This window comes from Anomaloglossus baeobatrachus, chromosome 1 (assembly GCF_048569485.1).
Source record: "Anomaloglossus baeobatrachus isolate aAnoBae1 chromosome 1, aAnoBae1.hap1, whole genome shotgun sequence".
Taxonomy (NCBI): Eukaryota; Metazoa; Chordata; class Amphibia; order Anura; family Aromobatidae; genus Anomaloglossus; species Anomaloglossus baeobatrachus.
The window spans coordinates 969,234,362-969,261,278 of record NC_134353.1 but is presented as its reverse complement, the minus strand read 5'-3'; the positions used below and the strand labels follow the sequence as shown (position 1 = coordinate 969,261,278).

Genomic DNA, 26,917 nt, shown 5'->3' with positions numbered 1-26,917 from the left:
GAGTTTATTTCTGCTAATCTGCTGGTTACTTCTTGGATCACATATTGTGAGAGACCTATCATAGTTACTCCCCGCCTTTTTAAGATGGTGGAGCCTGTCTTCCCATGCCCACTATAGCTTCTGCTAAACCGGTCTGTGTGCTGTGTATCTCAGTTTGCTGGTGTTTATACTGCGTGCTGCTTGGGGTGTTTGGAATTCTTTCCTTGTCTCCCTGCTCTTATTTTCCAATCTATGACCTTATTGACTTATACTTCTGTGTAAGCGTGCTCTGAAATAGTTTTGATTTCCCGTTTGTCTGTCTATCTGTATCTGTTATGACACTGCTGTACCATCCCTTCTCTGGGGTTGGCGAGGTATGAGATCAAGTCTCGTCAGGAGCAGCGCCAGGGTGGCGGCTCAGATATCCTCACCTTCAGTGATAACTCAGATAAGGGATAGCTAGGGACCCCTAGTCTGAGGGCTAGTCTGAGATCCCCTTTCCCTTGCACTCTCCCCATGACAACTTGATTAATAAATCAGAAGAGATAATAGCACAATAGGGACTTATCTGTGCAGGAGAAGATAGTGTAGATAATGACCTTGAACTAGGGGAAGTAATTACTGTACAGGAGAAGATAGTGTAGATAATGGTCTGTGACTGATGGAGATAATTACTGTACAGGAGGGGAACACAGTGTACAGTGCCTTGTGAAAGTATTCACCCCTTGGCATTTTTAGCTTTTTACTACTTCACAACCTGGAAATTCAGGTTTTTTTTGAGGGTTTGCATCAGTTCATGTAAAGAACATATGAACATTTGGTTTTCTTTTTGTTGCAAAGCAAACATCAAAATAGGTCAAAATAACTGAAAACGCCAGTGTGCATAACTATTCACTCCCCTAAGGTACATTGTAGAGCCTCCTTTTGCAACAATAACAGCTACAAGTTACTTTAGATAAGTCTCTATGACCTTTCCACATCTTACCAATGGGATTTTCGCCCATTCCTCAAGACACAACTGATCTAGCTCCTTCAAGTTGGATGTTTCCTCTGCTGAACATCAGTCTTCAAGTTTGACCAAAGATTCTCAGTTGGATTAAGGTCTGAGCACTGACTCGGCCACTCCAATACATTAACATGTTTCTTCATAAACCACTCAAGTATTGTTTTAGCAGTAGCTTCAGGTTATTGACTTGTTGGAAGGTGAACTTCAGTCCCAGTCTCAAATCACATACAAACAGGTTTTGCTCAAGACTATCCCTGTAATTTCCACCATCCAACTTTCCCTATTTTCCCTGTCTCTGATGCCGATAAACATCCCGACAGTATGATGCTGCCACCACAATATTTCACTGTGGGTATGGTGCTCTTAGGTTGATGAGATGTTGATTTGGTGCCAGACATAAGGTTAACCTTGGTGGTCAAAAAGTTCAATTTTGGTCTCATCTGACCACAGCACCTTCATCCATACATTTGGGGAGTCTCCCGCGCCTTTTGGCAAAATTAAAACGAGCCTTCCGATTTTGGCTGTAACTAGAATTTAGAGGCAAAAAGGATACAGGGTGATAGCTGGGGGTATAGGTTGGGTTGAGGGATGACTTCTTCAGGATAGGCGTAAAACATTTTACACATATAATCACAATGAAATCTCTCGTGTGACTGATGATTTCTTAGTTTGGCTTTTATTTCCCACATTTCCCCTGAAGAAGCCACATGAGGTGGCGATATGTGTGATGGCATACAGACCCCCTACTAACTATGGAGTTTCTGAGGTCATATATGGTATTTATTTTTTGCAAGTAATAAAGTAATTGTTCACCATTCTATGTGTTGCTCGGTAGCTCCTAGTCCACTGCTCGGATCCAATGGTTTGGCATCCACAGGTGCAAATTCAATCCAAGGAAAGGGAGGAGGGGAGGAAAAATCCAGCATCGAAGTAAAAATTACTTGTTTATTCCAACAATTTAAAACATGGATACATGTGTAGTTTATTTTTGCACTGAAACTATAGTGCTTGACGTTGGATTTTATACATTGGCATATCAGTTTTATTATATGCATACACTTTGTTACATTACATAATTGAACTATATGCTGTGTGGCACTTATGTATTTTCTTGTATTGGCCAGGGACCCTTGCGTACAGAATGTAGGGGTCAATTCTGGCTACTTTTCATGGTGAACTGGTTTGATTTGTGTGCTTTTTGTGCGTTTTTAAATTTTAACTAATTATATTGTTTCTTTGTATTTCGTATTAATAGATTAATAAAATGGTATTTTTTTTTAGGATACCCACTAGTGTGCATGGTTATTTCTGTATTCCCTTTGTCTTTTTTTTATACATATGTTTTACAATGCGAGCACATAGCATCTACAGATTATTTGTGGGTTGTATACCATACATCAAAGTCCTCCACTGTTTGCTAGCCATTTCGTGGCTTAGTTTTGATGTTTCCACTTCTGTGTCTTGTTCAGTGATGGTTGGGTTCAGCCTCCACACCTTGGCTGTGTCTCTGAGCACTGAACACCTTGTACCTTTGTGTCCTGCTCAATGGTGGTCGGGATTCAGCCTCCACACCTTGGCTGTGTGTCTGAGCACTGAACACAGTGTACCTTTGTGTACTGCTCACTGGTGGTTGGGGTTCAGCCTCCACACCTTGGCTGTGTCTCTGAGCACTGAACACCTTGTACCTTTGTGTCCTGCTCAATGGTGGTCGGGATTCAGCCTCCACACCTTGGCCGTGTCTCTGAGCACTGAACACAGTGTACCTTTGTGTACTGCTCACTGGTGGTTGGGGTTCAGCCTCCACACCTTGGCTGTGTCTCTGAGCACTGAACACCTTGCACCTTTGTGTCCTGCTCACTGGTGGTCGGGGTTCAGCCTCCACACCTTGGCTGTGTCTCTGAGCACTGAACACCTTACACCTCTGTGTCCTGCTCACTGGTGGTCGGGGTTCAGCCTCCACACTTTGGCTGTGTCCCTGAGCACTGAACACCTTGCACCTTTGTGTCCTGCTCACTGGTGGTCGGGGGTTCAGCCTCCACACCTTGGCTGTGTCTCTGAACACTGAACACCTTATACTCCGGGTCACTCCATGGAGGATGCAGTTCTGGAACATGACCGCATTGGATGGAGGGTAATGGCTTACTGGTCACACCATGTCTGATTCTTCTTCTTGCATCTTTGGCAGTCATCTTTTTTTTAGCACCAAGTTTTCTGCAAACCTTTTGACTATTTGCACCAAAACATTTGATGATTCTCTGATTGTGCTTCAATATTTTTGACATTTCATGAGTGCTGCATCCTCTATAAGACTTGTAACACTTTGTTGAAGAGGACACAGCCCTATTTTGTTAATGCACAAGTAGGGTTCAGACCGTTACGAAACCGGTAATAAAGAACTTGGTACTTGTAGTAAAAACATTGTTCGTAAGTATATTTGTAAAAAGAATAAATAATGTTTCGGTTACACTGAGTGTCATCAGATGTGCTTATCTCAGGCACCAGTTGCGCTTTACATAGAATGTGAACGTTAGTAATGAATAATACTTTCATTGAACTATAGCACATCTGATGAAGGTCACTGTTACTGAAACGTCATGCAAGGCCCTTCAAATATGACAAAAGTGTGATTCAAAACTATTTGAGGTGTAAGAAGCTTATTGCTGGTTATAGGAAGCGATTGATAGCAGTTATTTATTGAAAAGTGCATACAACCAAACACTAAGTTGAGGAGGACAACTATTTTGTCTGGCCCAATTTTGGGGTTTTGTGTGAAATTATGTAAAATTTGCCATTTTTTTTCTGTGTTTTTTTGTGTTGTTCCAATACACACAAAAGAAATTAATTAAGAGGCAGTATTAGGCGAAAAGCATGCATTAAGAGAAGCATAGGCTAGATCATGTAACGCCATTATCCCCCTCTATTCTTCTGTGGTCAGACCTAATCTGGAATACTGGGTCCATTTCTGGGCACCACATTTTAAAAAAAGACATCAACAAACTGAAGTTCAGGGAAGAGCAACCAAAATGGTAACCAGTCTACAAACCATGTCCTATGAGGAAAAGTTACAGGATCTGGGAATGTTTAGCTTGTAAAAAAAAAAAGAAGATTGAGAGGAGACTTAATAGTGGTCTACAAATATCTGAAGGACTGTCACATTGTAGAGGGATCAGCATTATTCTCTTTGAATACGAAAACATGAGAAGCAATGGGATGAAACTGAGAGGGAGAAGATACAGCTAAGATATTAGAAAAAAATATTTTGACAATGAGGGTGATCAATGAGAAGACCAAGTGGCCACGAGAGTTGGTGAGTTCTCAGTCAATGGAGGACTTCAAATGGAGGCTGGACAGGCATCTGTCTGAGATGGTTTAGTGAGTCCCGCATTGAGCCGGGGGTTGGACACAATGACCCTGGAGAAACCTTCCAACTCTAATATTCTAGGAAATAAGCATGTGTATGACAAAATGTGTATAATTGCAATAATTTTCTGGGAGAAATATTTCAATTTTTGGAACTATTTGAAGGGTTATTGATGTGAATTAATTTTACTTAATTGGGAGTGCCAAGTTCTTCATTACTTGTCACAATTTGTGACTTTTCAGCATCAGTTAAATCTCTTTTTGACCCCCTTTGCCTACAGAAAACAAGCTGCCTAATAATTCTACACAGTGATAAAGGTCGTGGTCCCCCTCATTACACAAATAAACATCACCTGATCTGCTCCATCCAATAAGCATTTAGGTTTATACTGCTTAGAGTTGGAAAATCTGCAAAAACATGATGATGTAGTTAAATTATTCACTTGTCTAATATTTCTACACACAGTGTATGTGAAACAGGATGTGACTTCTCTCCAAAACAATTCCCACATTGTCAGCGTAAAGACGGCTTCTTCCAAGTCAATTTTCTGATGTTTTCTTAAAACTTTTTGCTATATGAAACATTTCCCAAATTCTGAACATGAAAACAGATTTTCTCTTGAATGAAGTCTATGATGTGTAATAAGATAAATCTTATCTATAAAACTTTTCCCACATTCTGTACATTAACATGGCTTCTTATTTCTTCTGTGAGTTCTCTGATGTTTAACACTATCTGATTTATATGTAAAACATTTTCCGCATTCTGAACATGAATACGGCTTCTCTCCTGTGTGAATTCTCTGATGTCTAACAAGATTTGATTGTTCTGAAAAACATTTCCCACATTCTAAACATGAGTATGGCTTCTCCCCTGTGTGACTTCTCTGATGTTTAACAAGACCTGATTTATGAGCAAAACATTTACCACATTCTGCACATGAATGTGGTTTTTCTCCTGTGTGAATTTTCTGATGTTGAACATAAACTGATTGATATGAAAAACATTTCCCGCATTCTGTACATAAAAACGGCTTTTCTCCTGTGTGAATTCTCTGATGTGTTATAAGATGTGATTTTCCGTTAAAGCATTTCCCACATTCTGTACATGTATATGGCTTCTTTTTGGTGTGATTTCTCTGATGTTTAACCTGACCTGACTTATTTGTAAAACATTTCCCACATTCTAGGCATGAATACTTTTTCTCCCCTGTGTGACTTTGCAAATGTATGAGAGGATTTGATTCATGTTCAGAGCAATTCATATATAATAAAGATGAAATTGCTTTCTCCCCCTTGTGACTTTTTTCATGACCATCAAGACTTGATTTATCTGGAAAGCATTTTACATATGGTGAACTTGAAAATGACCTCTCTCTTGTGTGAGTTCTTTGATGTTTAGTAAAATGTGATTGCTGTCTAAAACACTGACCACATTCAGAACATGAATACGGCTTTTCCCCTGTGTGAATCTTTTGATGCCTAATAAGTCCCGATTTATCTATAAAGGACTTCCCACATAGGGAACATGAAAACGGCTTCTCTCCTTTGTGAAATCTCTCATGTACAACAAGACTTGATTTATCTGTAAAACTCTTCCCACATTCAGTACAGGAGTACGGCTTCTCCCCTGTATGAATTCTCTGATGTCTAACAAGTGTTGATTTATCTATAAAAGACTTGACGCATAGTGAACATGAAAACGGCTTCTCTCCTTTGTGAAATCTCCCATGTACAACAAGACTTGATTTATCTGTAAAACTCTTCCAACATTCGGAACAGGAGTACGGTTTCTCCCCTGTGTGAATTCTTCTGTGTGCTTGGAGACTTGAGCTTGTTGTAAAGTGTTTTCCACATTGATCACATTGATATCTTTTGCCTCCTTTCTTACCTGTATGTGAGGCAACGATCTGAAATTGGTAATTAGAAGTATCCTCCTCATTAGGGAACTTATGCGTCTGATCTGAACTGTGAAGTCTAGAATTTACATCGCTAGTGATAGGATTTTCTTCTGAAGAGTGCTGCTTGATATCTTCATCTTCTTCTTTATAATTTAATATGAAAATTAAGTTTCTTTTCAAATTCCTATTGTGATTTTCTGTTTAGATTAGAAATAGATGTTGTAAGTTTCATCACAAGCCAAAGTGGATATAACATTCTTCAAAAGACTGAGAAAAACACAGGCAGTTTTTATAGCATTTTGGAGGTGCAGCTTTTTTCTGACTAAGCCAGAAGTGGGTTTTTCAGAAGTGAGAGATACGCACCATTTCCTTCTAATCCAATCCCAACTTTAGGTCCCCATAAACAACTAATGTCAACAAAACCCAGCAATATCGACAGGTTCAGCCGCTTTAATGTCTATGGGGAGATGACGATCACTACTGCAGAATTTTCTATTGCCAGTCACATTGTGCTCTCTGAGAAACGATAACTACCAACAGGGTTTTTCAAAGAGAAAATTCAGCTGAGTGCGCCTGTGTATGAGAGAATCGGAAGAGATGGCTGCGGGCTGAACAATAGTCCAAAGAATCATTCGTCTGACAGCCATATAACAACATGTGGTCAGCTTTAAGAAGTATTGCAAAGAAACTGCCTGTGTGATTCCAGCCGTATACAATATTGACACTTTAAACTGTAACAAGGACATAATCTGTGATTCTGATCTGCGCCCAGCTCCACTTTTTTTACATACACCTATGAATAGTCAATTGAAATACTATGTCCCAAGAATGACAAAAGTATTTTAGGAGTGATACCTTTATAGGCTAACCAGAAAAATTATGTTAGCAGCTTTCAGAGCACACAGGCTCCTTCTTCAGGCAAAAATTACAAAATTTTATGTTTGAAGAAGGAACCTTTGTGCTCTGAAAGCTTGCTGATATAATTTTTCTGGTTAGCCTATAAAGGAATCACTCCTAAAATACTTTTGTCATTCTTGGGACATAGTATTTCAATTGATTTTTCTGGCTAACACGGTACCACAATATTACCCTGTACTGCACCTTTGAATAGTAAAACTCGAAAGCAAGAACTTCCCTAGTAATCAAGTGTGTCCACTGACAAGAATCTAATCATGACCACAACAACCCAAGAAAATGCGAGACAAAGCTCACAACTCCGACTGAATACATGGACATGACGGAGATATCGGCTCTACAGAGCGCATTTAGGTATCAAGTCAGTGATAACCTGTAAAAGGGTCCAGCATCTAGTCACATTCACTACGGTAAGAATCCAGCTGTTCTGGCAGGAAATATATTGTTCTACCAAGTACTAAAAGGCCGACTATAATGAAGTGACACACACATTAATGAAAAGCAAAATGGGAGCTTTGTAATCAAATATCTGGAAGATTAGATTTTCTGTGAAGTTAGTATCATCTGTAAAGCCGGTTGCAAGTTTCTTAAAGCCATGAAAAGGGTTATTTCCTTCAAAGAAAGAAGAGATTCCAAGAACGAGATTCTGCAGCCCATGAAGAATGCAGGGAAGGTCCATATGTGCAGCCTCCACATCGCTGCCTAGAGTGGAGGTCATGGATTCATTGCAGCGTACACAGCGCACGGCACCTGCGTATTCATTTCATACTATAGTTTGTGCTGGTCAAGGTCTACATTTTCTCCATTGTGCAATGGAGGTTGAGCTAATTCCAAATCCGTGCATCCTATTTCCCACCCATCTTCTCTACAGAATATTAAAATCAGAGTCAACTACAACTGGATCCTGTTGTTGCCCCGTTCATCTGAGGCCACCACATAAGGAGAGATCAGGGCTTCATCAGCACTGTGCACTAAGTAGCTCACAGATTCTAGGAGCCTCGCTCAGAGAACAGAGGATTGCCGGCCGAGCCAGAGATCATATGTATGGAGGAGTCTGGGGCAGAGCTCTCTAAACTATATAATTTGTACAACAATATAGGACAATCCATTCCCCAATGAAGAAAGACTCCGAGATCTAACAGGAAACATCTCACATCTAGAATGAAAGAGCTGAAGCTGAGGATCTCCTACACAATACCTCATTATACACAATGCCAATGGTACCAGGTCTTCAAAAGGTCCAACACTGTGCACAGTAATGGGCATATAATGGCATCTCACCTTGTGATGTCACCGACCGCTGCTCCTCCATCACCACCTCCTCGTACCGCTCCTTATGTCCTTCCAGATACTCCCACTCCTCCATGGAGAGAAAGACAGCGACGTCCTGACACCTTATAGGAACCTGACAACAATGACACCGACATCATCCAGAATCCTCCAGTGCTTCCTGTATAATGTCCCAGCAGTCACCTCTCCCCTCATCACCCAGAATCCTCCAGTGCTTCCTGTATAATGTCCCAGCAGTCACCTCTCCCCTCATCACCCAGAATCCTCCAGTGCTTCCTGTATAATGTCCCAGCAGTCACCTCTCCCCTCATCACCCAGAATCCTCCAGTGCTTCCTGTATAATGTCCCAGCAGTCACCTCTCCCCTCATCACCCAGAATCCTCCAGTGCTTCCTGTATAATGTCCCAGCAGTCACCTCTCCCCTCATCACTCAGAATCCTCCAGTGCTTCCTGTATAATGTCCCAGCAGTCACCTCTCCCCCTCATCACCCAGAATCCTCCAGTGCCTCCTGTATAATGTCCCAGCAGTCACTTCTCCCCTCATCACCCAGAATCCTCCAGTGCTTCCTGTATAATGTCCCAGCAGTCACTTCTCCCCTCATCACCCAGAATCCTCCAGTGCTTCCTGTATAATGTCCCAGCAGTCACCTCTCCCCTCATCACCCAGAATCCTCCAGTGCTTCCTGTATAATGTCCCAGCAGTCACCTCTCCCCTCATCACCCAGAGTCCTCCAGTGCTTCCTGTATAATGTCCCAGCAGTCACCTCTCCCCTCATCACCCAGAGTCCTCCAGTGCTTCCTGTGTAATGTCCCAGCAGTCACCTCTCCCCTCATCACCCAGAATCCTCCAGTGCTTCCTGTATAATGTCCCAGCAGTCACCTCTCTCCTCATCACCCAGAATCCTCCAGTGCTTCCTGTATAATGTCCCAGCAGTCACCTCTCCCCTCATCACCCAGAATCCTCCAGTGCTTCCTGTATAATGTCCCAGCAGTCACCTCTCCCCTCATCACCCAGAATCCTCCAGTGCTTCCTGTATAATGTCCCAGCAGTCACCTCTCTCCTCATCACCCAGAATACCCCAGTGCTTCCTGTATAATGTCCCAGCAGTCTCCTCTCCCCTCATCACCCAGAATCCTCCAGTGCTTCCTGTATAATGTCCCAGCAGTCACCTCTCCTCTCATCACCCAGAATCCTCCAGTGCTTCCTGTATAATGTCCCAGCAGTCACCTCTCCCCTCATCACCCAGAATCCTCCAGTGCTTCCTGTATAATGTCCCAGCAGTCACCTCTCCCCTCATCACCCAGGATCCTCCAGTGCTTCCTGTATAATGTCCCAGCAGTCACCTCTCCCCTCATCACCCAGAATCCTCCAGTGCTTCCTGTATAATGTCCCAGCAGTCACCTCTCCGCTCATCACCCAGAATCCTCCAGTGCTTCCTGTATAATGTCCCAGCAGTCACCTCTCCCCTCATCACCCAGAATCCTCCAGCGCTTCCTGTATTATGTCCCAGCAGTCACCTCTCCCCTCATCACCCAGAATCCTCCAGTGCTTCCTGTATAATGTCCCAGCAGTCACCTCTCCCCTCATCACCCAGAATCCTCCAGTGCTTCCTGTATAATGTCCCAGCAGTCACTTCTCCCCTCATCACCCAGAATCCTCCAGTGCTTCCTGTATAATGTCCCAGCAGTCACCTCTCATCTCATCACCCAGAATCCTCCAGTGCTTCCTGTATAATGTCCCAGCAGTCACCTCTCCCCTCATCACCCAGAATCCTCCAGTGCTTCCTGTATAATGTCCCAGCAGTCACCTCTCCCCTCATCACCCAGAATCCGCCAGTGCTTCCTGTATAATGTCCCAGAAGTCACCTCTCCCCTCATCACCCAGAATCCTCCAGTGCTTCCTGTATAATGTCCCAGAAGTCACCTCTCCGGTCAGCAGCTCAATCATCTTGTTGCTGAGCTCTAGGATCCTCTTCTTGCTCCTCTCATGTATCGGGGGAGGGGCTGTGATGGGGTCCAGGCTCTGGCCCCACCCTCCTGACTCATGGAGATGGATGATGGGAGTCACACAGTCCCCCGATCTCTTCCTCACTATTATGTAATCCTGAAGAAGGAGAAAAGTTTTAAAAAACATCACAACTGAAATAATGGTGTTGTTTTTTTTCCACAAAGCCTAATTACAAGTTATTATAATAGAGAATCTGTCATCAGGTTTTTGCTACCTCTTCTGAGAGCAGTCTGATGGAGGTAAAGAGATCTTGTGTCAATTAGATTACTGGGTGCTGCCGTTCTGACACTCAGTGTTTAGCTTTAGTCATGGAGCAGAGCAGAGAGAGTTTACCTGGCCACACCAGGCTCTCAATAAAGACTGTATATTGACAGCGAGGTGTCAATGAGAGGAGGGGAACAGGCTGGTCTGGCGTATGACAATGTAGTCTGAGCAATGAAAAGTCTTGCAGCTTAATCAAATAAAGCAAATAAATAACAGATCGGACCATGACAATACAGACATCTCTGATTTCTCTGTGTTAACCCTTGCAGCATGCTGTCTTCAGCTTAGATAGCAAAAACCTGCTGACAGGTTCACTTTAAGTAACACAATAATACTGATAGGAATGTGGAGGAGTTACCTCTCCGCTCAGCAGGGAGATGATCTCCAGGGTGAGGGTTAATATTCTTCTGCTGATATCATTCCCGACGTCGTCCATCCTCGGGGGATCATTCAGGAGAAGAAAAGATGAAAACCGGATCAGCTGCAGGGATCTCATTTTGCTGTGATCTATGATAAAAAGAAAATGGAAATCAGAGGGGATACGATAACAAGAAAAAAAGAACATCTCACACTAAGCATGGAGAGAAACAAGGTCTCCGAGCCGTTATGGTCATGGTCACGGGTATTCTGACTCACAGATACATAGGATGAGATGGCGCCTGCACAAATCGTTTCTTCGGAATTCCAGAAGATAGTCGAGCACAAGATCCAATAATTAAAATGTAAAATCTTTATTCCAAACAATTAAAAAAGTTCATCATAAGGAAATTCTAGAAGGTACGCGTTTCGAACATTTCTGTTCTTACTCTTTCCCTGAGGAAAACAGAACAGAAATGTTCGAAACGCGTACATTCTAGTCACTATGCGTACCTCATAGTTACTATGTCTGACCCCTGCCTACCAACGGAGGGTATGACACCCTAACTTAGCTGGGCGCCCCCGTTCCTCGTCGGCTCACCCTCGCTCTCCCTATAAATACCCTACCATGCAATTATATTATGCACCTAAATCCCATACTATTGTCATGATAGACCCACAGTACATAGATAAAATGGTTTAAAGTACATCCCTGAGATACATGCGATGTGCAGAGTTTGGATATTTATGTTTTGGAAATTGTGACCAGTTTTTGACCTCTGTCTATATTATCTTACATATCATTCGGTCGGCTACCCTTGTTCTATCATTTTATATTGTCTCTCTAGATTTGTATTTGTTTCACATTTGAGTTGTGGATTATTTCACTTGGGTGATTTTAACTAAATTTAATAAAGATATATTTTTTATAGGGATTTGTGTTATACACTTGTAAAAACCTTTAAAAACATTCCCAATTTATTCCTTGATTGTTTATTAATTCCTTACATAGTAAACATTCTGCATATATACACCGTGTGCAGAATTATTAGGCAAGTTGTATTTTAGAGGATTTTTTTATTATTGATCAACAACTATGTTCTCAATCACCCAAAAGACTCATAAATATCAAAGCTTAATATTTTTGGCAGTTGGAGGGTTTTTTAGATTTGGCTATCTTAGGAGGATCTGTTTGTGCAGGTGACTATTACTGTGCAGAATTATTAGGCAACTTAATAAAAAATAACATTTTGTGTACTCACCGTAAAATGTTTTTCTTGGAGCCTTTCATTGGGGGACACAGACAGTGGGTTATATGTTGTCTCCAGGGGAGGCTTGACACTAGATTTAGAAAAGTGTTAGCTCCTCCCCCCACAGCATATACCCTAGCTAGGCAGGAAACTAGCTCAGTTTGGTGTAAAAGCAGTAGGTGAAGAACAACGAAACCACAAGGGCGGGAGCTGTGTCCCCCAATGAAAGGCTCCAAGGAAGACATTTTACGGTGAGTACACAAAAATGTCCTTTCCTTTCTCGCCTTTCATTGGGGAACACAGACAGTGGGACGTCCCAAAGCAGTCCCTGGGTGGGATCTGAACTATTAACAGTGTATAACATCAGACTAAGAGCTGACTAACGACTGCAACTGCAGTAAACATATATCAAAACACTGTCAACAAACCGAGCAGTGGCCACTTATAAATGGGCCACTGCCGTCTGAAGGACTTGTCTTCCAAGAGCAGAATCCGCGGAGGCATGCGTATGCACTCTGGAGAATTTTGTAAACGTGTGCACACTGGACCAGGTAGCGGCCTTGCAAAGTTGGATCGCCGAAGCCTGATGGCGGATAGCCCAGGAAGCACCCACTGCTCGCGTAGAGTGGGCCCGCACAGATTGAGGGGGAACAGAACCTCGTGCTTTCTATGCCTCACAGATGGCAGTCCTGATCCATCGAGAAATCGTGGATTTAGAAGCCTGGTTGCCCTTTTTGTGTCCTTCTGAGAGGACGAAGAGGGCATCGGACTTGCGCAACGGCGCTGTTCTGGAGATGTAGATCCACAGAGCCCTAACGAGATCTAGAGTGTGAAGGGCTTTTTCAAAGAAGTGGACCAGGGCCGGACAGAATGACGGCAACACAATGTCTTCGTTCAAGTGGAAAGAAGATACAACCTTCAGAAGAAAGGCGGGGGAAGGCCGAAGGACCACCTTATTGTGATGGAATATCAGGTAAGGTGAGCGACAGGAAAGGGCCGCCAGTTCGGACACTCGCCTGATAGAGGTAATGGCGACTAAAAAGGCAACTTTCCAAGACAGACGTTGAAGAGAGATTTATCTTAAAGGTTCGAAAGGAGGAAGCTGAAGAGCTCCGAGAACCAGATTCAGATCCCAGGGATCTAAGGGGTGGCGATAAGGAGGGACCAAATGCGCCACCCCTTAAAGAAAGGTACGGACCTGAGGGCGAGAAGCCAGCTGCTTTTGGAAAAAAAATTGACAAGGCAGAAACTTGACCTTTAAAAGTACTGAGGGCTAATCCCGAGTCCAGACCGTCTTGCAGAAAGGCAAGCACATCAGGGATTGAAAAAACAAGGGGCGACCGGTGATAACGGTCACACTAGGAAAGATAGGTCTTCCAGGTCCTGTGATAGATACTCGCGGAGGAGGGCTTCTGAGCATTAAGCATGATATGAATTACCTTAGAAGAAAGACCCGACCTGGCTAGAATCAAGGATTCAAGCGCCACGCCGTCAAATGCAGCTGTGCTGTGTTCTGGTGGAATATTGGACCTTGCGACAGAAGATCCGGGCGGTCGGGGAGACGCCAGGGAGTGTCGCTGAGAAGTTGGAGAAGCTCTGGGTACCAGGCTCTCCTTGGCCAGTCCGGGGCCAAAAGGATCACGGGAATTCCCTCCACCTTGATTTTCTTGATTACTCTCGGAATGAGAGGAAACGGAGGGAAGATGTAGGGCAGGCGAAACTGCGACCACGAGAAGACTAGAGCGTCGGAGCCGAGCGCTAGCGGGTCTCTCGACCGGGATATGAAGGGATGTACCTTGGCGTTCATCCAAGACGCCATGAGGTCCACATCTGGGAGTCCCCAACGAAGAGTAATCTGATGGAACACTTCGTCGTGGAGGGACCATTCCCCTGCCGCTAGACCCTGTCTGCTGAGAAAGTCTGCGGCCCAGTTGTCTACTCCCGGAATATGGACAGCTGAAATAATGGGAATGTGCATCTCTGCCCAAAGAAGAATCCTGGATACTTCTTTCATCACTGCCCTGCTGCGAGTTCCTCCCTGACGGTTGATGTAAGCCACAGCCGTGGCATTGTCTGACTGGATCCGAACAGGGAGACCCAATAACAAGGCAGAACTGGGTCATTTCTGGGACATACACATGAACCCTCCCCACACGATAAGTGTTTGATTGGTTTTATATGACTAACCTTAATGATTATAATTGGTTGATTTATGCAATGGCACTTGGTATGCGTTGATATCTATTATTATTTTATATGAGCGAACTGGCTATCTGCATTAGTCAGCATCGGAGGCCAGGTTTTGTTCATAAATCTGTACACTTTATTGCACTAAGCACCTTTTATGCTTCTTTAATATGCATACCAAGGAGTAATCTTGGGTATCTAATGTATGTACTTGCTATTGACATTCATGGTTCTTGGGGTCATATAGGACTATATATCCAGTGTATTTGATATTTCTGGTCTGTATTATCACCCCAGAATCACCAATGATATTTGAGGTTGGTCTGAACTTGGTGTTCATGTGTGGTTGTTCCAGTCTTTCTGTCCACTGAAGCATGAGTGTACCCTGTTTATGACCCTTGACTTTATCTATTTTTCACCACCTTATTGAGGGTCTTTTTAGGGATATCACAGGGTCAGCCACCGCCGAGTGGGGGTGCCATTTTCGTAGCTATCAGGGTGCCGACCCCCGCGGTAGGTAGTGGACAGGAGGGAGGGCTATTGTAAAGGGTAAGCATCTTACCTTCCTCTCTTATTTTTTCCTCATAATTAATTTGCACAAGGGTTGTGGATTTTAATAAGTATTAATAAAACAAGATTTTAAAGGGTTATATGATTTGAGACCCAATAACAAGGGCTGAAAGTTCTGAACGGCCAAAAATATGGCTCTGATCTCTAGAACGTTGATGTGAAGGGAGCATTCGGAGGGAGACCAGCGTCCGTGAACAGTGTGGTGGAGAAAGACTAAATTACTTACGGTAATGGGATTTTCCAGAGTCCACGACAGCACCCACGAGAGAGGGATCCGCCCCCTTCAGGACAGGAAACCTACAGATAAAAAAGGGGCGGTCCCCCTCCCTCATCAGTTGGTTTCAGAGAAAATGGAGAGGAACCGCCACAAATTAGTAACAATACAAAACAAAAAGTAGAACCATCACACCCAAAGGGTGAAGAAAACAAAAGGGCAGGGGTGTAAAGGGTGCTGTCGTGGACTCTGGAAAATCCCATTACCGTAAGTAATTTAGTCTTTTCCTTTCGCCACGACAGCACCCACGAGAGACTTAGAGAGATAACACGCTTAGGGAGGGACCACCATCTGAAGAACCGATCTCCCAAACGAAAGGTCAGATGAGGAAGAAAGGTCCAACCGGTAGTGCTTGTAAAAGGTAGAAGGAGAGGACCAGGTTGCAGCCTTACAAATACTGTCTATGGAGACATTCGCCATGGCAGCCCAAGATGAAGCCATTGCCCTAGTAGAGTGAGCCTGTACAGGAGACGGAAGGGGCTCCTGTTTCGATTCATATGCAACAGAAATAGCATCCCGCATCCATCGGGCCAAGGACTGTTTCGTCACCTGATGACCACGTCTGGAACCCTGAAAGGCAATAAACAAAGCCCTATCCTGTCTCCAAGGGGCTGTCCTAGAGACATATGTGAGAATAACGTCCTTGACGTCTAGTGTATGAAACCTGCATTCCTCCGGGGTAGAAGGGTCAGGAAAGAAGGAAGGAAGAATGATTTCCGCATTTCGGTGAAACTGTGAGGCTACCTTTGGCAAATAGGCCGGGTCAGTTCTAAGAACAATATGATCTGGGAAGACCCTAAGGAAAGGAGGATCTACAGAAAGGGCTTGAAGATCGCTAACACGCCGAGCCGAAGTGAGTGCAACTAATAGGCAAGTTTTAAAAGAGAGCAATTTGTCAGACACCGAGGCGAGTGGTTCAAAGGGTGGACGGGTTAGGGAATCCAGAACCAGAGTGAGATCCCAGGGTGGTGTACATGGGAGACGAATCGGCTGACCTCGGTCACAGGCCTTGATGAAACGCATGACCCATTTATCCCCGCTATATTAGAATTATAAAGGGCGCCCAGAGCTGACACATGACCTTTAAGGGTACTGACTGACAGACCCAGATCTCGCCCAGACTGGAGAAATTCCAGAATAGAAGAAATCGGGACCACCGAAGGCGCGGCATCAGGGAAGGAGAGAAGGAACCGGTGCCATACCCGACCATACTGACGGGTAGTTACCGGTTTCCGACTCTGCAGCAGGGTATCCACCAGGCGACCTGAAAACCCCCGTGATTCTAGTAACGCCCTTTCAAATTCCATGCCGTCAAGTGGAGTCCCTTGACGCGTGGATGCCGGAAAGGACCCTGTGACAGGAGATCCGGTCGGGATGGGAGAACCCAGGGGTCTGTCACTGACATCTGCCTCAGGAGGGAGAACCAGGGACGTCTGGGCCAGAAGGGAGCTATAAGGAGAATGCGAGCCTGATCTTCCCTGATTTTCCGAAGGACTGTTGGTAGAAGAACTATGGGAGGAAAGGCATATGCAAGACTGTACCGCCAGGGAACCTGAAGGGCATCTAACACTGTTGGCTGATCCGCCCTGCTCAGGGATCCAAACAGTTTCAACTGCCTGTTGGCTCTGGTAGCAAACAAATCTATAACTGGGAGACCCCAAAACTGTATGATTTGAGCAAACACTTCCTGATGTAAGACCCATTCTCCCTGATAGAGAGTGTGCCGGCTGAGAAAATCCGCCTTGACATTGTCCACCCCTCGGATGTGTACGGCAGAGAGGGATAACAGATGAGTCTCGGCAAGTTCCAACAGTTGAACCGCCGTGGACATGAGGGAAGACGACCTCGTTCCCCCTTGGCGGTTGATGTATGCCACCACCGTCCGATTGTCTGTACACAGTCGCACATGGGTTCCCCTGAGGAGGTGAAGAAACGACATTAGTGCCTGAGAGACCGCCATGAGTTCTTTCTGGTTGGATGACTCGGTTGATTCTTAATGGGACCAAAGACCTTGGGTCATGGAATCCCCCAGGTGAGCCCCCCACCCCCAGGGACTGGCATCCGTCGTGAGGACATTGGTGGGGTGAACATGCCATTCCTTCCCCTTGGTTAAGTTCTCCTCCTGAAGCCACCAAGTCAGGGATGCACGTGTAGCATCTGTCAATCTCAGAGGACGATCGAGTGACCCAGGATGGGATCGTGCAGCTGCCAGAACCTCCCACTGAAGCTGTATGGAGTGAAGTTGGGCCCATTGAACAGCGGGGATACATGAGGGCAGGGACCCCAACAGGGACATTGCAGAACGGAGAGATAGAGAACTGTGACTCTGTGTGCAACGTACAATCCTCTGAATTTTTGCTATTTTGTCCACTGGGAGAAAACAACGCTGTTGTCGAGAATCCAGAAGCATGCCTAGGAAAGACTGAAAAGTTGAGGGCGTGAGTCTAGATTTTTGGAGATTCAAAAGCCACCCCAGACGACCCAGGGTTGACATAGCATTATGGAGACGGAGAGAACACTGTGCCGCCGTGCTACCCACGACCAGTAGGTCATCTAGATAGGGGATCACGAAAGTCTGTTGCTCGCGAAGGTGAGCGGTGACTTCTGCCATTATTTTAGTGAATATCCGAGGGGCGAGGGAAACTCCGAAGGGCATGGCCGTGAACTGGAAATGGTGAACAGAGTTGTGCATAAAGAGTGCTACCCGGAAGTATTGCTGATAAAGTGCGTGAACCGGGACGTGGTAATATGCATCTTTTAGATCAAGGACCACATGTAGCAATTAGGATAGAGCAACTTTATGGTGGTCAGGAGTGATTCCATTTTAAAACGTCGGTATGTGAGAAAGAGATTCAGTTTTCGTAAATTAATTATGGTCCGAAACGACCCATCAGGTTTAGGTACTAAGAAAAGAGGGGAGTAAAACCATTGTCCCCTCTCATGTAACGGGACAGGTGTAAGAACCCTTTTTTCCACCAGAGTGAGAACTTCCGTCACCAGTGCATTATGTTGAGCCTCCGACTTCCTAGTGGGTGTAAGACAAAACCATTGTGGAGGTAGAGAAGTGAATTCTAGCCGGAGACCGTGAGAGATCATATCTAGTATAAAGGAGCTGGAAGTGATGGTTTTCCAAAGGGTTGCAAAAAACCTTAGCCTGCCTCCCACCGGAACCCCCCCATCATTGTTTAGGGAACTTCCTACGGGAGGAAGAGTTTCCAAACAGGGTCCCCTTGGACCCAGAGGCGGGGTTGTCCGATCTATCCCTGCGATCAGGTCGTGTGGGCTGGAAACGACGTTTGCGATACGGGAGCCTAGAAGGAGGAGCAAATGCATTAGGGAACCCCTTTTTACTATCACCCTCCTTGGTGAGTATGTCATCCAGCTGTGGGCCAAAGAGGAACTCACCCTCACATGGAAGTGCACATAGTCTCGATTTTGAGGATGTGTCCCCTTTCCATGATTTCAACCAGAGAGCCCTCCGAGCTGCATTAGAAGAGCCTGCCGCTCGGGCCGCCAGGCGGACAGAGTCAGCGGAAGCATCTGCCAGGTAATTAGCTGCGTCTTTGAGTAAGGGTAGCGAGGAAACAATCTTATCCCTGGAGGTACCTGACTTAAGCTGCTTGTCTAGGGTATCTAGCCAGACTAAAAGTGACCTGGCTGTACATGTTGCAGAAATGGCTGGTTTCAGTGCCCCAGCAGAAGCTTCCCAGGTTTTACGCAGGAAGGCATCCGCTTTACGGTCTAGAGGGTCTCGTAGAAAGCCCATATCCTCGAAGGGCAAGGCTGATTTCTTAGAGGATTTTGCTACTGCCAAATCTACCTTTGGTACCTTGCACCATTGGGATAAGTCTGCATCATCAAAGGGGTATCTCCGTTTCGAGGAAGACGGGAGAAACCCACGATGATCTTGTTTCTGCCATTCCTTGCGAACAAGGGTCTTTAAGGCCTCATTCACAGGAAAGGATTTCCTTTTCTTCTGAGTGAGACCGGCAAACAGGGAATGATCAGCAGTTTTGGTGATTTTTTCTTCTGCAATCCCCATGGTTGACCGAACAGCCTTTACCAATGTGTCCATCCCATCCAATGAGAAACACGCCTTCCCAGCCTCGTCAGAAGAGGATGAGGTAGAGGCCGAAGAAGCATCACTCTGGCTGTCAGCTGAGTCAGATGGGGGGGAATCACGCTGACGGTGAGACTTCTTAGATTTCTTAGAGCCGTGCAGGGACTGAAGAGAAGCCTGTAGTTCAGTACGTATCAGTTCCCTGAGATCCGGAGGGGGGTTGGTAGAAGCTGAAGCCTCCCCCCGAATAGCCTGGATACAGGACCTACAAAGTTTCTGTATATAGTCCTTGGGGAGGGGACAGGCACACAGTGGGCACTCCTTATTATTAGTTTTAGCGGTGCTTTTCTTAGGACCCTGAAACAGACCGGAAGGGAACATCAGTATAGGGTAACATTCACGAAGGTCACTCACCCATACCAGTAAAGGAACGGATACCGGCTTTGGAGGTGGGGACGAACGATTTGTCCGGTCCTTGGAGGATGCAGAGTCCTCGGTCCTCTTACGACCCGTGGAACTCCTGGTGTCACTCGAGTCTTTACGTCCAGCGTCCCTGGACGGAGAGGTGTCCCGGGCAGGGAAGTCGCGGGGACTTCCCATCGTTGCAGAAGCGGCTTGTTTCTGCTACTGAATGCAGTTCTGTAACGCTGTGGTAACGAGTGCTGACGCAGCAAGTCCCGGACACGCCGCCCCCCCGCGCGCGTACACGTTACTGCACGCACGTGGTGCAGGGGAAGCGCCAGACTCGCCGCACACAGCAACTCACCGGCCCGTCGATTACTCCAGACACGTCATCAGGAGGAGTCCACAAGTCTCCCAGCCATTCGTTCTCCCGGAAGCGTCCTTTCACTTCCGGGTCCCTGCAGGAAGTCGCGCGTGAGCTGCGTGGCATCCGGACACGCCCCCCCCCCCCCCCGGCACCTGCTCCACAATCCCGAAGGAGCTGGAATCATGCAGCAGAGGGAGAGCACCGTTCCACAAACAGCCTACTTACCGGCGCTATCCTGCAGGCGCCATTTCCCCGGAGGAACAGGCCAAGCCGAGGGAAAGAGGACGTGATGCACCGGAGGATGGAGTCCACGAGGGGAGCTCCACCGACCGTGCTTCTGGAATCCTGAGCTCCGCCGTTCCCTTAGACACCGCACAGACTCCTAGACCCAGGTATGGTAGGTTCCGATCCTTCCAGGACAGGAAACCAACTGATGAGGGAGGGGGACCGCCCCTTTTTTATCTGTAGGTTTCCTGTCCTGAAGGGGGCGGATCCCTCTCTCGTGGGTGCTGTCGTGGCGAAAGGAAAACACCGCTCCCCAGCCTATGAGGCTGGCATCTGTCGTGACTACTTGCCAGTGGACAGGACGGAAGGACTTCCCTTGAGATAGGGATGAGACTTGAGTCCACCAGTCGAGGGAGTGGAGCGCAGTCCGAGATAAGCGGAATGACCGGTCTAGAGAAGCTGGATTCTTGTCCCAGAAGGATAAAAGATCCAGTTGTAGAGGGCGCAGATGGAATTGGGCAAAGGACATGGCTTCCATGACTGCCACCATCTTGCCTAACACTTTCATCCCATTCCGAAGGGATGTGTGACGACGAGAGCGGAGGGATTGGGCGGCCCGGATGAGGGAAGACCTCTTGTCTTCTGGAAGAAAAACCCGGGACTGAGCCGTGTCTATCAGCATACCTAAAAAGGTGATGTGCTGACGAGGAATGAGGGATGACTTGTTGAAGTTGATAAGCCACCCTAGCCTTGACAGCGTGTCTAAGCATATCTGCACGCTTTCTGAGCAAACTTGAGGAGAGCTCCCCTTGACAAGTAGGTCGTCCAAATAGGGAACGACCAGAACGCCTCTGGGTGCAAAATGGACATGACGGCCGCCATGACCTTTGTGAAGACCCGAGGCGCAGTGGCCAGTCCAAAGGGGAGGGCCCTGAATTGGTAATGACTGTGTCCTACGGCAAAACGAAGGAACCGTTGATGGGATACACATATGGAAATGTGTAAATAAGCATCTTGAACATCTATGGATGCTAGGAATTCTTCCGGTTCCATGGCGGCTAGTACTGCTCTCAATGACTCCATTCGGAAGGTTCGAATGCGTACAGATCTGTTCAGTCTTTTGAGATCCAAGATAGGGCGGACTGAGCCATCTTTTTTGGGAACGACAAAAAGGTTTGAATAGAAACCTTTGCCGTGCTGTTCCAAGGGCACTGGAATGATAACGTTTGCTTTTTGTAACGAGGCTATGGCCTGAAATAAGGCCTGGCTTTGCGTTTCGGACTTTGGGAGACGAGAACGCAGAAACCTGCTGGCCGGCAGGGAATGGAAATCGATCTTGTAACCTGAGGTGACGATTTCTCAAACCCAAGCATCGTGAGTGTGGTCTGGCCAGATATCCCGATTAAACAGAAGCCGCCCTACAACAGTGGAGCTCTCTGCCCTTTACTGATCCAGTTTCAGGCCCATTCATCTGCCCATCAAGAGTCACTCATCTCATCCGTCCATTAAACCTGTGAAAAATCAGTCTTAGGCTATTTTCACAAATCCGGTTTGAGCACTGCGGCTCAATCCAGCTGTGAAACCTATGCAACGGATGCGGCGAAAACACCGCATCCTTTGCATAAGTTTTTACATACGGCCTGTCAGTTTTTTTCCGGTTGCGGCACGCTACTGAGCATGCGCAGTGGAAGAAACCGCATCCGGCGTCCATAGACATGCATTGAAAAATGCGCCGCATCGGCCAGATGCGGCGCGATACGGGTTTTTATGCCGGAGCAAAAAACGTGCCAGGGAACGTTCTGTACGGCCGCCGCATCAGCTAAACCTGCTGCATGCGGCAAAAAACGGACGGAACGCAAGCCAATGTGGCGCAAATGCAAGTCAATGCTGGAAAAAACAAAACCGGAGGCAAAAAAACGGTTTCGTTTTTTCAGCAGAGCGCCGGATTGTGCCGCACTGCTACAGCCGGATGTGTGAAAGCAGCATAAAGATATTTCTTGGCCCAGTCTTTAGGTTTTATCTTCTGTTTCTTGGTCAAAGGTGGTGGTTTTCAGCCTTCCTTACCTTGGCCTGTCCCTGAGTATGGCACACCTTGTGCTTTGATACTCCAGTAACGTTGCAGCTCTGAAATATGGCCAAACTGGTGGCAAATGGCATCTTGGCAGCTTCACGCTTGATTTTCCTCAATTCATGGGCAGTTATTTTGTGCCTTTTTTGCCCAACACGCTTCTTGCGACCCTGTTGGCTATTTGCCATGAAACGCTTGATTGTTCGGTGACCACGCTTCAAAAGTTTGGCAATTTCCAGACTGCTGCATCCCTCTGCAAGACAGCGCACAATATGGACTTTTCAGAGCCCGTCACAGCTCTCTTCTGACCCATTTTACCAAAGGAAAGGAAGTTGTCTAATAATTAAGCCCCCCTTATATAGGGTGTTGTGTCATTACACCGCACCCCTCCTCATTACAGAGGTGCACATCACCGGATTTACTTCATTGGTAGTTGTCTCTCAGCCTATACAGCTTGGAGTAGGACAACATGTATAACAAGTATCATGGGATCACAATACTCATCTGCCTAATAATTCTGCACACAGTGTACGTAATGAGTGATCGTCCTTTGCAAAGTTCTGAATGTTGTAATGTACTGCATGACCTTATTTTGCTTCATTTCCCCTATATACCATCTTGACAAGTGCTGATTCAACATCCTCATTCATGTCCGCTTAGTGGCTGCTTTGATAATAATAATAATAATAATAATAATAATAATAATCTTTATTTCTATAGCGCCAACATATTCCGCAGCGCTTTACAATTCAGGAGGATCATATACAAACAAGTAACCGTTATAGAAAATAGAATATTTAGAGGGGAAAAAAAAGAAAAGAAAAACAACCCTGCTCGTGAGAGCTTACAATCTACAATGAGATATGGGGGGGGGGAGGGGCAAGGTACAAGTGCTTATTTACAATGACAATCCAGCCATCTCACGGAAATGGGGGATGGTTTCCTGGACCAGTGGGCCAGAGCCTTGAGATGCATTTGGGTTGCATGGAGTTTGATGTGGAGTTATGTTGTGAGACGTTGTAGAGGGACTATGTGAAACGAATCTGATTAAGGAGTGTGATAGGCCGCCCTAAAAAGATGCGTCTTTAGGGTGCGACTGAAGCTGAGTAAGTTGTGATTTGTCCTAACTTCTTGGGGTAGAGCGTTCCAGAGGGTTGGTGCAGCTCGGAAGAAGTCTTGGATCCGGGAGTGAGAGGTTCGAATTAGTGTGGATGTTAGTCGAAAGTCATTTGCAGAGCGTAGAGAACGGGTGGGGTGATGGACAGAGAGGAGGGTGGAGATGTAGGGGGTGCTGCACTGTGGAGAGCTTTGTGGTGATAGAGAGGAGGGTGGAGATGTAGGGGGTGCTGCACTGTGGAGAGCTTTGTGGTGATGGACAGAGAGGAGGGTGGAGATGTAGGGGGGTGCCACACTGTGGAGAGCTTTGTGGTGATAGACAGAGAGGAGGGTGGAGATGTAGGGGGTGCTGCACTGTGGAGAGCTTTGTGGTGATGGACAGAGAGGAGGGTGGAGATGTAGGGGGGTGCCACACTGTGGAGAGCTTTGTGGTGATAGACAGAGAGGAGGGTGGAGATGTAGGGGGTGCTGCACTGTGGAGAGCTTTGTGGTGATGGACAGAGAGGAGGGTGGAGATGTACAGGGTGCCGCACTGTGGAGAGCTTTGTGGTGATAGACAGAGAGGAGGGTGGAGATGTAGGGGGTGCTGCACTGTGGAGAGCTTTGTGGTGATAGACAGAGATGAGGGGGGACATGTAGGGGGTGCTGCACTGTGGAGAGCTTTGTGGTGATAGAGAGGAGGGTGGAGATGTAGGGGGTGCTGCACTGTGGAGAGCTTTGTGGTGATAGATAAAGATGAGGGTGGAGATGCAGGGGGTGCTGCACTGTGGAGAGCTTTGTGGTGATAGATAAAGATGAGGGTGGAGATGCAGGGGGTGCTGCACTGTGGAGAGCTTTGTGGTGATAGATAAAGATGAGGGTGGAGATGCAGGGGGTGCTGCACTGTGGAGAGCTTTGTGGTGATAGACAGAGAGGAGGGTGGAGATGTAGGGTGTGCTGCACTGTGGAGAGCTTTGTGGTGATAGACAGAGATGAGGGTGGAGATGTAGGGGGTGCCGCACTGTGGAGAGCTTTGTGGTGATAGACAGAGAGGAGGGTGGAGATGTAGGGGGTGCCGCACCGTAGAGAGCTTTGTGGTGATAGAGAGGAGGGTGGAGATGTAGGGGGTGCTGCACTGTGGAGAGCTTTGTGGTGATAGACAGAGATGAGGGTGGAGATGTAGGGTGTGCTGCACTGTGGAGAGCTTTGTGGTGATAGACAGAGATGGGGGTGGAGATGTAGGGGGTGCTGCACTGTGAAGAGCTTTGTGGTGATAGACAGAGATGAGGGGGGAGATGTAGGGGGTGCTGCACTGTGGAGAGCTTTGTGGTGATAGAGAGGAGGGTGGAGATGTAGGGGGTGCTGCACTGTGGAGAGCTTTGTGGTGATAGACAGAGAGGAGGGTGGAGATGTAGGGGGTGCTGCACTGTGGAGAGCTTTGTGGTGATAGAGAGGAGGGTGGAGGTGTAGGGGGTGCTGCACTGTGAAGAGCTTTGTGGTGATAGACAGAGAGGAGGGTGGAGATGTAGGGGGTGCTGCACTGTGAAGAGCTTTGTGGTGATAGACAGAGATGAGGGGGGAGATGTAGGGGGTGCTGCACTGTGGAGAGCTTTGTGGTGATAGAGAGGAGGGTGGAGATGTAGGGGGTGCTGCACTGTGGAGAGCTTTGTGGTGATAGACAGAGAGGAGGGTGGAGATGTAGGGGGTGCTGCACTGTGGAGAGCTTTGTGGTGATAGAGAGGAGGGTGGAGGTGTAGGGGGTGCTGCACTGTGGAGAGCTTTGTGGTGATAGAGATGAGAGTGGAGATGTAGGGGGTGCTGCACTGTGGAGAGCTTTGTGGTGATAGAGATGAGAGTGGAGGTGTAGGGGGTGCTGCACTGTGGAGAGCTTTGTGGTGATAGAGAGGAGGGTGGAGATGTAGGGGATGCTGCACTGTGAAGAGCTTTGTGGTGATAGAGAAGAGGGTGGAGATGTAGGGGGTGCTGCACTGTGGAGAGCTTTGTGGTGATAGACAGAGAGGAGGGTGGAGATGTAGGGGGTGCTGCACTGTGGAGAGCTTTGTAGTGATAGACAGAGATGAGGGTGGAGATGTAGGGGGGCCGCACTGTGGAGAGCTTTGTGGTGATAGACAGAGAGGAGGGTGGAGATGTAGGGGGTGCTGCACTGTGGAGAGCTTTGTTGTGATAGAGATGAGGGTGGAGATGTAGGGGGTGCCGCACTGTGGAGAGCTTTGTGGTGATAGAGAGGAGGGTGGAGATGTAGGGGGTGCTGCACTGTGGAGAGCTTTGTGGTGATAGACAGAGAGGAGGGTGGAGATGTAGGGGGTGCCGCACTGTGGAGAGCTTTGTGGTGATAGAGATGAGGGTGGAGATGTAGGGGGTGCCGCACTGTGGAGAGCTTTGTGGTGATAGAGAAAAGGGTGGAGATGTAGGGGGTGCTGCACTGTGGAGAGCTTTGTGGTGATAGAGAGGAGGGTGGAGATGTAGGGGGGTGCTGCACTGTGGAGAGCTTTGTGGTGATAGAGAGGAGGGTGGAGATGTAGGGGGGTGCCGCACTGTGGAGAGCTTTGTGGTGATAGAAAGGAGGGTGGAGATGTAGGGGGTGCTGCACTGTGGAGAGCTTTGTGGTGATAGACAGAGAGGAGAGTGGAGATGTAGGGGGTGCTGCACTGTGGAGAGCTTTGTGGTGATGGACAGAGATGAGGAGGAGATGTAGGGGGTGCTGCACTGTGGAGAGAACAGGTAGGTGATAGAGAGGAGGGTGGAGATGTAGGGGGTGCTGCACTGTGGAGAGCTTTGTGGTGATAGAGAGGAGGGTGGAGATGTAGGGGGTGCTGCACTGTGGAGAGCTTTGTGGTGATAGAGAGGAGGGTGGAGATGTAGGGGGTGCTGCACTGTGGAGAGCTTTGTGGTGATAGAGATGAGGGTGGAGATGTAGGGGGTGCCGCACTGTGGAGAGCTTTGTGGTGATAGAGATGAGGGTGGAGATGTAGGGGGTGCCGCACTGTGGAGAGCTTTGTGGTGATAGAGATGAGGGTGGAGATGTAGGGGGTGCTGCACTGTGGAGAGCTTTGTGGTGATAGAGAGGAGGGTGGAGATGTAGGGGGTGCCGCACTGTGGAGAGCTTTGTGGTGATAGAGAGGAGGGTGGAGATGTAGGGGGTGCTGCACTGTGGAGAGCTTTGTGGTGATAGAGATGAGGGTGGAGATGTAGGGGGTGCTGCACTGTGGAGAGCTTTGTGGTGATAGAGAGGAGGGTGGAGATGTAGGGGGTGCCGCACTGTGGAGAGCTTTGTGGTGATAGAGAGGAGGGTGGAGATGTAGGGGGTGCCGCACTGTG

At 47.0% G+C, this 26,917-nt stretch overlaps 1 pseudogene; it reads right to left on the bottom strand.

The window, feature by feature from the left end:
* Positions 1 to 1,935: 1,935 nt before the first annotated feature.
* Positions 1,936 to 26,917, bottom strand: part of LOC142264639 (uncharacterized) — a 238,957-nt pseudogene continuing 213,975 nt past the window's right edge.